The sequence below is a fragment of the Nycticebus coucang genome, chromosome 2, assembly GCF_027406575.1.
Source record: "Nycticebus coucang isolate mNycCou1 chromosome 2, mNycCou1.pri, whole genome shotgun sequence".
NCBI lineage: Eukaryota > Metazoa > Chordata > Mammalia > Primates > Lorisidae > Nycticebus > Nycticebus coucang.
The window spans coordinates 5,811,653-5,823,152 of NC_069781.1; the positions used below are offsets into that span (position 1 = coordinate 5,811,653).

The 11,500-nt window shown below is 47.8% G+C and overlaps 1 pseudogene; it reads right to left on the minus strand.

The window, feature by feature from the left end:
* Nucleotides 1-7,568: 7,568 nt before the first annotated feature.
* LOC128579927 (uncharacterized) lies at nt 7,569-7,753 on the minus strand (annotated as a pseudogene).
* Nucleotides 7,754-11,500: the final 3,747 nt, after the last annotated feature.

Consider the following 11,500-nt stretch of genomic DNA (forward strand, 5'->3'; position numbering starts at 1 on the left):
TAAGTGATTCTCTTGCTTTAGCCTCCTGAGTAGCTGGGACTTCAGGCACCCGCCATGACACCTGGCTATTTTTTTTGTTGCAGTTGTTTAGCTGGCCCGGGCTAGGTTCAAACCAGTGTATGTGGCTGGCACGGTAACCACTGTACTACAGGCACGGAGTCTGTTTGTTGAAAGGCTTTCTTTCTTTCTGTTGTATTTCTTTATACCTTTGTTGATAATCAGCTGGACATACCTGTGAGGATCTATTTCTGGTTCTGTATTCATATGCATGTACCAGCTGTCAGAAATTAATTTTAGGGTGGCACCTGTGGCTCAGTGAGAAGGGACCAGCCCCATATACAAAGGGTGGCTGGTTCAAACCCAGCCCCGGCTGAACTGCAACCAAAAAATAGCCAGGCGTTGTGGCGGGCGCCTGTAGTCCCAGCTGCTCGGGAGGCTGAGGCAGGAGAATCGTGGAAGCCCAAGAGCTAGAGGTTGCTATGAGTCCTGTGACATCATGGCACTCTACCGAAGGTGGTAAAGTGAGATTCTGTCCCTACAAAAAAACAAAAAAAAGAAAGAAAGAAATTAATTTTAAGTTACAGCACCAGCCACATACACTGAGACTAGCGGGTTTGAACCAGTGAGCTATGACACCACAGCACTCTACCCAGGGCAACATAGTAAAACTCCATCTCAAAAAAAAAAGAAATTAATTTTAAAACTACGAGGTCTGGGGTGGTGCCTGTGGCTCAAAGGGGTAGGGCGCCGGCCCCATATGCTGGAGGTGGCAGGTTCAAACCCAGCCCTGGCCAAAAAAACTACAAGGTCTGATTCATCCTAGAAACTCATCCTAGAAAAACTCATCACAAACTCATGCTTGAAAAAATGCTTTGAAGGGTGGAGTTCTTCAAAGGTGACTGTGGGAGGCACGGGGCACTTTCTCTAGGATGAGTCCTCAAACTTAATTGCCAGCCTCGCATATTGATGGTTTGGGGAAATCATTATTAATATAGAAATTGTCAACATAGAGAGTAGAAAAAAATTGTATGAAAGAACAATTTGGTATATTCTAACTTTTGTAAAACATTTTTTTTTTTTTTTTGCAGTTTTTGGCCAGGGCTGGGTTTGAACCCACCACCTTCAGCATATGGGGCTGGCGCCCTCCTCCTTTGGGCCACAGGTGCTGCCCTTTTGTGAAATTTTAAAGCGTACTTGTGCACATGTACATGGGGTCAACTCAGGAATGACCCTGAAGTTGCGTTTTCTAGGCTGTGCTCCTAGGATGGCGCTGAAGGATTATGGGGGGAAGAGACTCTGATTTGGACAGAGCTGCACGCAGCGCTTTGCCTTGTGGTGACTGCAATACTTGCTCAGTGGATGTGGCTCTTCTTTCTACCATGACACTTCCCCCCACCTCCCTCCACCAGGGAGCAGTTCCCGAGGACCTCGTCTACAAGGCTCTCTGCCAAATGTGAACAGCAGTTACCACAGAACTGGGGGATATGGAGTGGCTTTTACTTTCTTCTTTCTCACTTTTTCTATTAGCTAGAAAAAAATATAGATTTTATTTATTTGTTTATTTATTTATTTATTTGAGACAGAGTCTTACTCTGTCATCCTGGATAGTACTGTGGCATCATCACAACTCACAGCAACCTCAATTTCTTGGGGTCAGGTTATCCTCCTGCCTCAGCCTTCCAAGTAGCTGGGATTAAACAACACCAAGCTAGTTTTTCTATTTTTAGTAGAGCCAGGGTCTCACTCTTGCTCAAGCTGGTCTTGAACTCCTGAGCTCAAGCAATCCACCCACCTTGGCCTCCCAGGGTGCTAGGATTACAGGTGTGAACCACTGTGCCTGGCCTGAAAAGAATTTTATAACAAATGTTGTTATGGGGTGGCACCTCTAGCTCAGTGGGTAGGGTGCTGGCCCCATATACCAAGGGTGGCAGGTTCAAACCTAGCCCCAGCCAAACTGCAACAAAAAAATAGCCAGGCTTTGTGGCGGGTGCCTGTGGTCCCAGCTACTTGGGAGGCTGAGGCAGGAGAATCGCTTAAGCCCAGGAGTTGGAGGTTGATGGTTGCTGTGAGCTATGTGACGCCATGGCACTCTACCGAGGGCGATAAAGTGAGACTCTGTCTCTACAAAAAAAAAGAAAAGTTGTTATGAACAAAAAACTACAAGGTAGTTGAGTGCAGTGGCTCACACCTCAATCCCAGCACTTTGAGAGGCCAAGGCACGGGGATCACGTGAGGCCAAGTGTTCGAGACCAGCCTGGACATAGTGAGACACTGTCCCTAGAAAAAAAATGTTTAATTAACCAGACATAGTGGCATGCACTTATAGTCCCAGCTACTCTGGAGGCTTGGACGGGAGGATTGCTTGCATTGCAAGACTCTATGTATAAAAAAGAAATGAACTTAAAAAGGTAACGATGGTGTGGAGGAGGGATAGTAAGGTACCCAAGGACTAGCGTGGGGACAGGAGAGGCAGAGGCACACACAACGCCTCCAGTTCACTGACAGGAAGGAGGGAGGGGATGAGGAACCAGAATCCACACAGATCTCGACAGCGCTGCCTGGCAGTGGTGGGCATTTTCATACACAGCACTCAGTGATAGGGAGGCAGCAGGGGCCCTGGGAAAAGCTGGTCCTCCTGCCGCCCACACGGGGAGGCCGTGAGTTGGACGGTTTGCCACGTTGCTTGGAAGGCTGATGGCTGTTATGTCCCTGAGATTTCATAGGATAGAATTTTGATTAAGTCGGCTTATAGAAAAGACTCCTGCTAATTATATGCATGAGTCATTCTTTTTTCAAGCTCTCATGTATTTATTTATATCTGCCTTGTTCTAGAGGGGAAAAGAAATAATTAAGAATAGCTTACAAGTGCTCGTAAAATAAGACAGGATAGCATAGAGTTAAAGGCAGATGGAAGGAGAGAGGAGAAGAAGGTGGGTACCGAGTGGAGCCAGCAGCCAGGTTTAGTCACAGCCTGTGCCTCATTATCCAGGTGAACAAGAGGCTCTGCCGTTCTCTAAGGGGAGAAGCAACTTGTGAGTGGGGTACCAGACAGCGCCATGGGCCAGGCCCTGCCTGCCCTGCCATCAGTGCGTATTTATGGAGTGAACATAGACTGGACGCTGAGAAGTCAGAACTGCTGCAGCTTCCCTAGGTGATTCTCAGGTTGTGGAATTGCTGTTGAGACACAATTGAGGTTTCCCAGGATTGAGATTTGTGTGGCTTGGGGGCGGGGGGAGGGTGGAGACCAAGGTTTTCTCTCTTTCTTTCTTTTTTCTTTTTTCTTTTTAGACAGAGTCTCACTGTCACCCTGGGTAGAGTGCCATGATGTCACAGCTCACAGCAACCTTCAACTCTTGGGCTCAACTGATTCTCTTGCCTCAGCCTCCGGAGTAGCTGGGACTACAGGTGCCTGACACATACCCAGCTATGGAGATGAGGTCTCACTCTTGCTAAGGCTGGTCTCAAACCTGTGAGCTCAGGCAACCCACCCGCCTTGGCCTCCCCAAGTGTTAGGATGACAGGCGTGAGCCACTGAGCCCAGCTGGGAGCAGGGTTTTCTAGGGGGAGATGACTTTGAAGAGGTGACAAGCCAATCCTCAAAGGGGACTTTCCCTCCCACCCTTTAGGATGGCTCTAATCAAAAAACAAAAAATAAAGTGTTGCTGAGGATGAGGAGAAATTGGAACGCTTGTGCAGGGTTGACGGGAAAGTAAAATAGTGTAGCCACTGGGAAAATAGTATGATGGTTCCTTAGACAGTTAAAAATAGAATTATCATATGATCCAGCGTCCCATTTCTGGGTATATAGCCAAAAGAATCGAAAGCAAAGTCTCAAAGAGATAATTGCATACTTGTGTTTATAGCGGAATTATTTACAATAATCAAAGGGTGGAAGCAGCCCAGTGTCCATCAGGGGATGAAGGGATAGATAGAACATATTATATGTGTACAATGGACTATTACTCAGCCTTTATAAGGGAATGAAATTCTGACACGTGCTGCTGTGTTAAGTGAAATAATCCAGTCACAAAGAGACAAATACTGTGTGATTCCAATTATGTGAGAGGCCCAGAGGGTAAAATTCACAGACACAGAATGTAGAATGGAGGTTGCAGGGGACTCCGGGGAAGGGACACTGGGGAATTAGTGTTTTGTGGATACAGAGTTTCAGTTTAGAAGATAAAAAAGTTCTGGAGATGGATAGTGGGGATGACTACACGGCATCACTAATGTACTCCATTCTTCTGAACTGTGCACTTAAACATGATTAAGATAGTAAATTTTATTAATTTAATTTTTTCTATTAAAAAAGCAGGCTCGGCGCGCCATAGCACAGTGAGTAGGGCACTGGCCACATATACCAAAGCTGGCGAGTTTGAACCTGGCCCGGGCCTGCTAAACAACAATGACAACTGCAACCAAAAAATAGCCGGGCGTTGTGGTGGGCACCTGTAGTCCCAGCTACTTGGGAGGCTGCGGCAAGAGAATCACTTAAAGCCAGGAGTTTAAGGTTGCTGTGAGGTATGATGCCACCGCACTCTACCCAGGGTGACAGTGAGACTCTGTCCAAAAAAAAAAAAATGACGCGGCGCCTGTGGCTCAGTCGGTAAGGCGCCGGCTCCATATACCAAGGGTGGCAGGTTCAAACCTGGCCCAGGTCAAACTGCAACCAAAAAATAGCCGGGCGTTGTGGCGGGCGCCTATAGTCCCAGCTACTTGGGAGGCTGAGGCAAGAGAATCGCTTAAGCCCCGGAGTTGGAGGTTGCTGTGAGCTGTGTGAGGCCACGGCACTCTACCGAGGGCCATAAAGTGAGACTCTGTCTCTACAAAAAAAAAAAAAAAAAATGACGAACAAGTATTTTCTGTGAGATTTAACAACTTAAACATGTGTAAAATGAAAGCACGTTGCTCTCTCTTTTCTTTAGACTTTAAGCAAATGAGTTAAGCACCCAGACATTCACTAGGGGGCAGAAGAGACGCACGTAGGTGTGCACTTGCTGTTTGCTAATCTCTGTTTGCTACATTCCCTGCTCAATTTCCCCATTCATCAGCATTTACTGACCTGATTAGGGGAATGAGAGTACTCAAGCTTCTCCCTCTAGTACACATCATCTATGGGCTCCATAATCCTATTTCTTCCCCCCACTTGTTTCACTGTGGTAAAATACACATTATAAAACATTTACTGTCAGAGCATTTATTTTTTGAGACAGTTTCACTTTGTTGCCCCAGTTACCAGTGGCATCATCATCACTGCAACCTCCAATTTCTGGGCTCAAGTGATCCCCCTGCCTCAGCCTCCCAAGTGTCTGGGACTACTGATGCCAGCAAGCCATGATGTCTGTCATTTTTTCTTTCTTTCTTTCTTTCCTTCCTTCCTTCTTTTTTTCTTGAGGCAGCATCTCACTATGTCACCCTCAGTAGAGTGCCGTGGCACCACAGCTTACAGCAACCGCCAACTCTTGGGATTAAGTGATTCTCTTGCCTCAGCCTCCCAAGTAGCTGGGACTACAGGCATCCAAGCACAACACCTGGCTATTTTTTGTCGCAGTTGTCATTGTTGTCTAGCTGGCCCAGTTCAAACCTGCCACCCTCAGTGTATGTGGCTGGCACCGTAACCACTGTGCTACAGTGCCGAGCCTCTGTTAAAGTTTTTGTTTGTTTGTTTGTTTTTTGAGACAGAGTCTCACTCTGTCGCTCTCCTCAGTAGAATGCCGTGGCGTCACAACTCACAGCAACCTCCAGCTCTTGGGCTTAGGCAATTCTCTTACCTCAGTCTCCTGAGTAGCTGGGACTACAGGCACCTGCCACAAGGCCTGACTTATTTTTTGTTGCAATTTGGCTGAGGCTGGGTTCGAACCTGCCACCCTTGGTATATGGGGCCGGCACCCTACTCACTGATCCACAGGCACCACCCAGCCTCTGTTAAAGTTTTAAACAGCTACTCCCAGGGCTGGGTGCCATGGCTCATACCTATAATCCTAGCTCTCTGGGAGGCCGAGGTGGGTAGACTGCTTGAGTTCATGAGTTCAAGATCAGCCTGAGCAAAAGCAAGACCCCATCTCTAAAACATAGGTCAGCATTGTGGGGAGCACCTGAGGTCCCTGCTACTTGGGAGGCTGAAGTAAGAGAATCACTTGAGCCCAAGAGTTTGAGGTTGCGGTGAGCTGTGATGCCACGGCACTCTACCCAAGGCAACAAAGTAAAACTCTATCTCGAAAAAAAAAAATCCCACAGCTACTCCCCATTGCCCTCCCTCCTCCCCGCCCTGGACACCACTATTCCACCGTCCATCTCTATGCTTGTGACTACTCCAAGTACCTTGTGTCGGCGGAATCACACAGTGTTTGTCTTTCTGTAACTGGCTTATTTCACTTAGCAGAATGTCCTCAAGGTCCTTCTGTGTTGTAGCCCGGGTCAGAATTTCCTTTCTTTCTCAGGCTGAGTAATACTGCATTGTCTGGTCATACCATACTTTGTCCATTCATCCAGTGATGGATACTTGGATTGTTCCCGCATTGTAGCCGTTGTGAATAATGCTGCTATGAACATGGGTGTACAAGTACCTCTTTGGGACCTGCTTTCAATGTCATGAAGCTTCTGCCCTTTGTTTTCTTCTAAGAGCCCTGGACCTATTTTTTGAGTGAATTTTTGTGTGTGGTGTGCTGTAGGGGTCTAACTCCATTCTTCTGCACTTGTATACCCAGTTTTCATAGCACCCCTGGTTGGAAAGACCATCTTTTCTCATTGCATGGTCTTGGCACCACTTAACCGTATATGTGAGGTTTTAATTCTGGACTCTCTATTTTATTCCTTTGGTCTACATGTCTGTCTTTATCCCAGTACCAATCTATTTTAATTACTGCAGCTTTGTAGTAATTTTGAAACCAGGAAGTCTGAGTTTTCCAGTTCCGTTCTTTTTCAGGATTATTTGGTTATTCAGGGTCCCTTAAGATTCCACATGCACAGTAAGTTTTAGGATAGAAAGGGAAGACATAAAGAAAAAAATTTAGGATGGTTTTTTGTATTTCTGCCAAAAACTATTAGATTTTGATAGGAGTTGTGTTACATCTGCAGATTGCTTTGGGTGATAGCACTGATATCTTAGGACTATTAAGTCTTTCAATCTGTGAACATAAGATGTCTTTCCATTTATTTATGTCTTCTTTAATTTCTTTCAGAAATGTTTTGTAGTTTTCAGTGTGCAGGTCCTTACCTCCTTGGTTAAATTTTTTCCTAAATATTTTGGGGTTTTTTATTTAAAAAAAATTTAATTTAATTTATTTTATTATCTGTAGAGATGGGGTCTTGCTGTGTTTCTCAGTCTGGACTCTAATTCCTGGGCTCAAGCGATCCTCCTGCCTCAGCCTCCTAAGTGGCTGGGACTATAGGCACGTGCCACTGACCTGCTGCACCCAACCATTCGTTGTTGATGCTATTGGAAATGGAATTGTTTTCTTAGTTTCCTTTCAGCCCAATTTCAACCCGATCCTGGGCTGTGATCATCTTGAGTCATTATGGAAAATGTGTCTGTGTCATACCAACTTTTTTTTTAAAGCTCCTCTTCTCCCACCCCCGACTCCCCTGAAAGGAGAGAAGAAAGGTCATCAACCGTAAAGGGCGAAGCAACGCTGGGAGCAGCTTCATGATCAGGGCCATGCCCCATCTCCTCCTCGTGGTTTCTGTCGCTCTGTGTGTTCAGAGCACCTTCTCTAGTAAGGAACTATAGAAACATCCCTGAAAATGTAGCCTCCATAGGAGCTTTTGAGTACGCGAAGAGGGCTGCTAATTGCTCTGAACCCCTACTGGTGAAAGAAAAGGCCAAAGCTACCACAAAGCCAATCTGCGGTCTGCTCTGCTGGGGTCGGTCTGGAATATTCCACATTTAGATGGTGGAGCGATGACCCAGACATCTGTCCTGGACCTTTAGACGATGTCTGTGGACATGTCCTCCATTTGCTGTGCACTGACCCCAGGTCAGGATTAGGCTGTTTGGAGGCTCGAGGCATGGAGGGATGTGGGGCCTTCGTGCTCTCAGTTATGAACGATAGAGCAAACTCTCAATTAAAACATGAAATAACAAAACCCACCTATTCTTTGCCTTCTCTCTGGATTTTCCTGATACCCCAGAGTGAATGAATGTATCGGCACACCCAGGCGGCATGCTGGCAGCCCCTGCTGAGACATTCGGCAGAGCCCCCTCAGAGCTCTTGGACTCGGGTCTTGTTCATCTTTGTTTTGACCATCTTAAAACTCTTGCGTGTGAGGAAGGGCCTGCCCTTCCCAGAGCTAGCCAATTCTCAGACAGAGCCAAGGGAACACTCCTTTCATATGCAATCCGGCCAATCCCAATTGCACAGCCCCAGCCTCCTCCTTTTATGATTCCCACACCCCAGGCTAATATTCTCCTGCCCTAAATCACCCAGAGCCAGATACCAGGTAATTAGAGACACCTCTCTAGCAAAGAGCCCACTGGAATTATCCAAACTGGCCAGTCCTAAACTCTTTCCCCTGCTCTGCCTGGCCTTTCCCCAGTAACCCTATTAAGGCTCTGGCCGAGGCACACCCCCCTTGCTCCTGCTTCTGCTCCTGACCCAAACCTGAGGCTTTCCATGCAGCCCTGTATGGCACAGGTGCCCCTTCTCCTGGGAAATGCAATATGTCTTCTCTCAGTGGCATTGGCCTCACTATGTGGTTACTCAGTCACCTCTATAAATTAAAATCCCATAGGTACAAACCAGTCTCTGCCTGCATACAGCTCACAGTGCCCTGAAGGGGGCAGCCTTAAAGAGATGCAAGAAATCAAGGAGCTGAAGCAGGGCATGAGCAAGGGATGCTACAAGGTTCCCGACGGTGTAGATGCCAAGGTGGGCGTCTGTCTGCCTCACTGGCATCTTCTCTCCGATTTTGTTTTGAGCAACACCTTCTCCATGCTTCTTTTCTGGTCAAACCATATTATGCCCCTTTGCCTGCAGTCACTGGTGTTGGGATAGGCATGTGATTCAAATGGGACTAATGAGAGTCCACATGGGGACAATGAGGAAAGAGACCCTCTTTGCCCATCAGGTTGTTTAGCAGGCAAAGGACAGGCCCAGGCCTGGTGCCTAACTTTGTCCTCTGTATAGAGATGGCTTGAGAATCCAGGCAACAGAGGAGCAATGCTGTTGTCCCAGAGCCTGGAGTTGGCTGAGTTTGGACCTGGATGTATTCCTTGTTTGCCATTTATGATCTCCAACAAATTCCCTTTCTGCTCTGACCAAGCAGAGCTGGGTTTCCAACAGTGACATAGTGGCCCTCTCATGGGTGTTGGGGAAGGATTCCCAACAGTGAAACTAAAAAGTGAAATATGATTATAATTAGGCTGGTGGAGAAGAAGGGAGAGAATATTCTAGACAACAGGAACAGCATATGAGAAGGCTCCAAGTCGAGAAGAAGGGCTATAGGAATTCTTTTGCTTCATTACCCTGTGCATGTTCTACTATGGCGATAAACAGCTTTGATGAACAACCTCTATTAAATAAGTTCCCTGACCCTGATTTATAATGATGTCCACCTGCAAAGCACTTTATCGTTTGCAAATCCTTTGTCATTTTATATGTCATGATTTATTAAATAGATTTGGATTAGGTCTCACAAACCCCTAATTGCACCTAGCATTCATTCAGTCTGATTTTCTACTTTGCACCTAGGATTTTGGACTTAAAACACTGGCCCTTCTTAGCTCAGAGGCTTAGAAGGGTTGGGATAGCATGGGGGTTGTCGGGGGGGGTGGGCCTGGGCCAGGGGCCAGTTTGTCTGGTGGCCCAGCTGCCAAGAGAGCCGAACAGGCCCCTCAGCTTGAAGAGAAATGGATTAGTGGATCTTTGGCTTTGCCTTTGACCTCTAGGGGGCTGCACTTCACAACCAATGGCTCTCAAAATTTAAGGCTGGCTGTCAATTACAGGATCCCTGACCCATCAGCCTGCACAGGCAGGTGGAAACAGGACTCTCTCACAGCATCAGCTGCCTTTCTTTCTCCTTACACCCCCCCGCCTCACTAGCTTATTTGATTTTCTTATTTGGAGGGAAACAGGAGGAAAAACTAACCTAGTTGGTTTGTGCTACTTCTTTGTATTCAACCTTGGGTCAAGAACAGCAGGTGGGCAGCAAGAGATTTCCCCATGTTTGAACATCCCTCATGCTACTATAATTTATTGTTATTTAATACTTGTATTACATGATTTAACCTTGACTCTTCAACTAAGTTATGAACTCTTTGGAGGGAAGAATCAATTGTGCTCACTTTTTGTGGGGCTCACAGCACCTGAAATAGTACCTAGGTCCTGGGTTCTTTGATTCTTAAACAAGTGACTTTTTATTTTATTTTATTTTTTACAGTCTTGCTCTGTTGCCTGGGCTGGAGTACAGTAGCTTTATCATAGCTCACTGCAACTGCAAACTTCTAGGCTCAAGGGATCCTCCTGCCTCAGCCTCCCAAGTAGCTGGGACTACCAGGTACCTGCCACCACACCTGGCTAGTTTTTTGTTTTTTTTTTTTTTTTAATAGACTGGGGTCTTGCTATGTTGCTCAGGCTGGTTTGAACTCCTGGTCTCAAGTGACCCTCCCAAAGTACTGGGCCACAGTGTCTACTTTTGAGGGACTTTTAATCAACTCATTACCACACTAGAAAAGGCCCACAGCTCCCAGGGTACCCATCTGGAGTCGCATGAGCAAGGCAGGCAGGAGCTGCTGTGTTTCTGATGAGGTTGTGTCCAGGCCTTGGCACAGAGGCTGTAGGCCTCAGGGGACACTCAGTCCTAAGTGGGGTCACCTCAGAGTGGCTGGCTCTAGCTTGCAGGAGTTGCCTAGTCCTGCATGGAAGGGAGATGAGTCCCACTTCTTGGTGTGGACTATGGGCCAGCAGAGGGCTTTGAATTCCTGGTGGATTTATTTCTTGGGGTGGGACTTCTGGGCTTAGAGGGGTACTCTGGGGTCACTCCAGGCCTTGGTGTGGAAGCTCCACTGAAGGGCAGAAGCGGGGGTGGTGGTGGTGCTGTGTCTCTGCTGGAGGTTTAGGACAAATTCCATTCAGCAGAAGTTGAGTCCTAGTTAAGCCACGTCTAGGCCTTGGCACAGGACCTCTGGCTGGCAGAGGATCCTGAATCCTGGATGATGGGGTGGGTGTTATCCCTATGTCCTGGGCCAGCAAGACTCTGTGTCTCGGGTGGGGCGACATGCTGGCTCTGGGGAGTGGAAAGCACTGACCCGGGGTTGGGGGTGGTCAGGCCCAGACCTTGACCTGGAAACTTGGATTTCTGCGGAGGGTGCAGAGTCCCGGGCGCCGACGACCCAGGCCTTGGCATGGGGACTCCGGGGAGGCAGGGGGCGCTGCGGCTCGGGGCGGCTCCGGGCCGGCAGGGGGCGCTATGCCAGCGGCAGCGCGGCAGGAGGCCGGCAGGTGGCGCTGTGGCCGGGGCCGGGGCCGAGGCCCGGCGGGCGGGCGGCGGCGGCGGCGGGGCG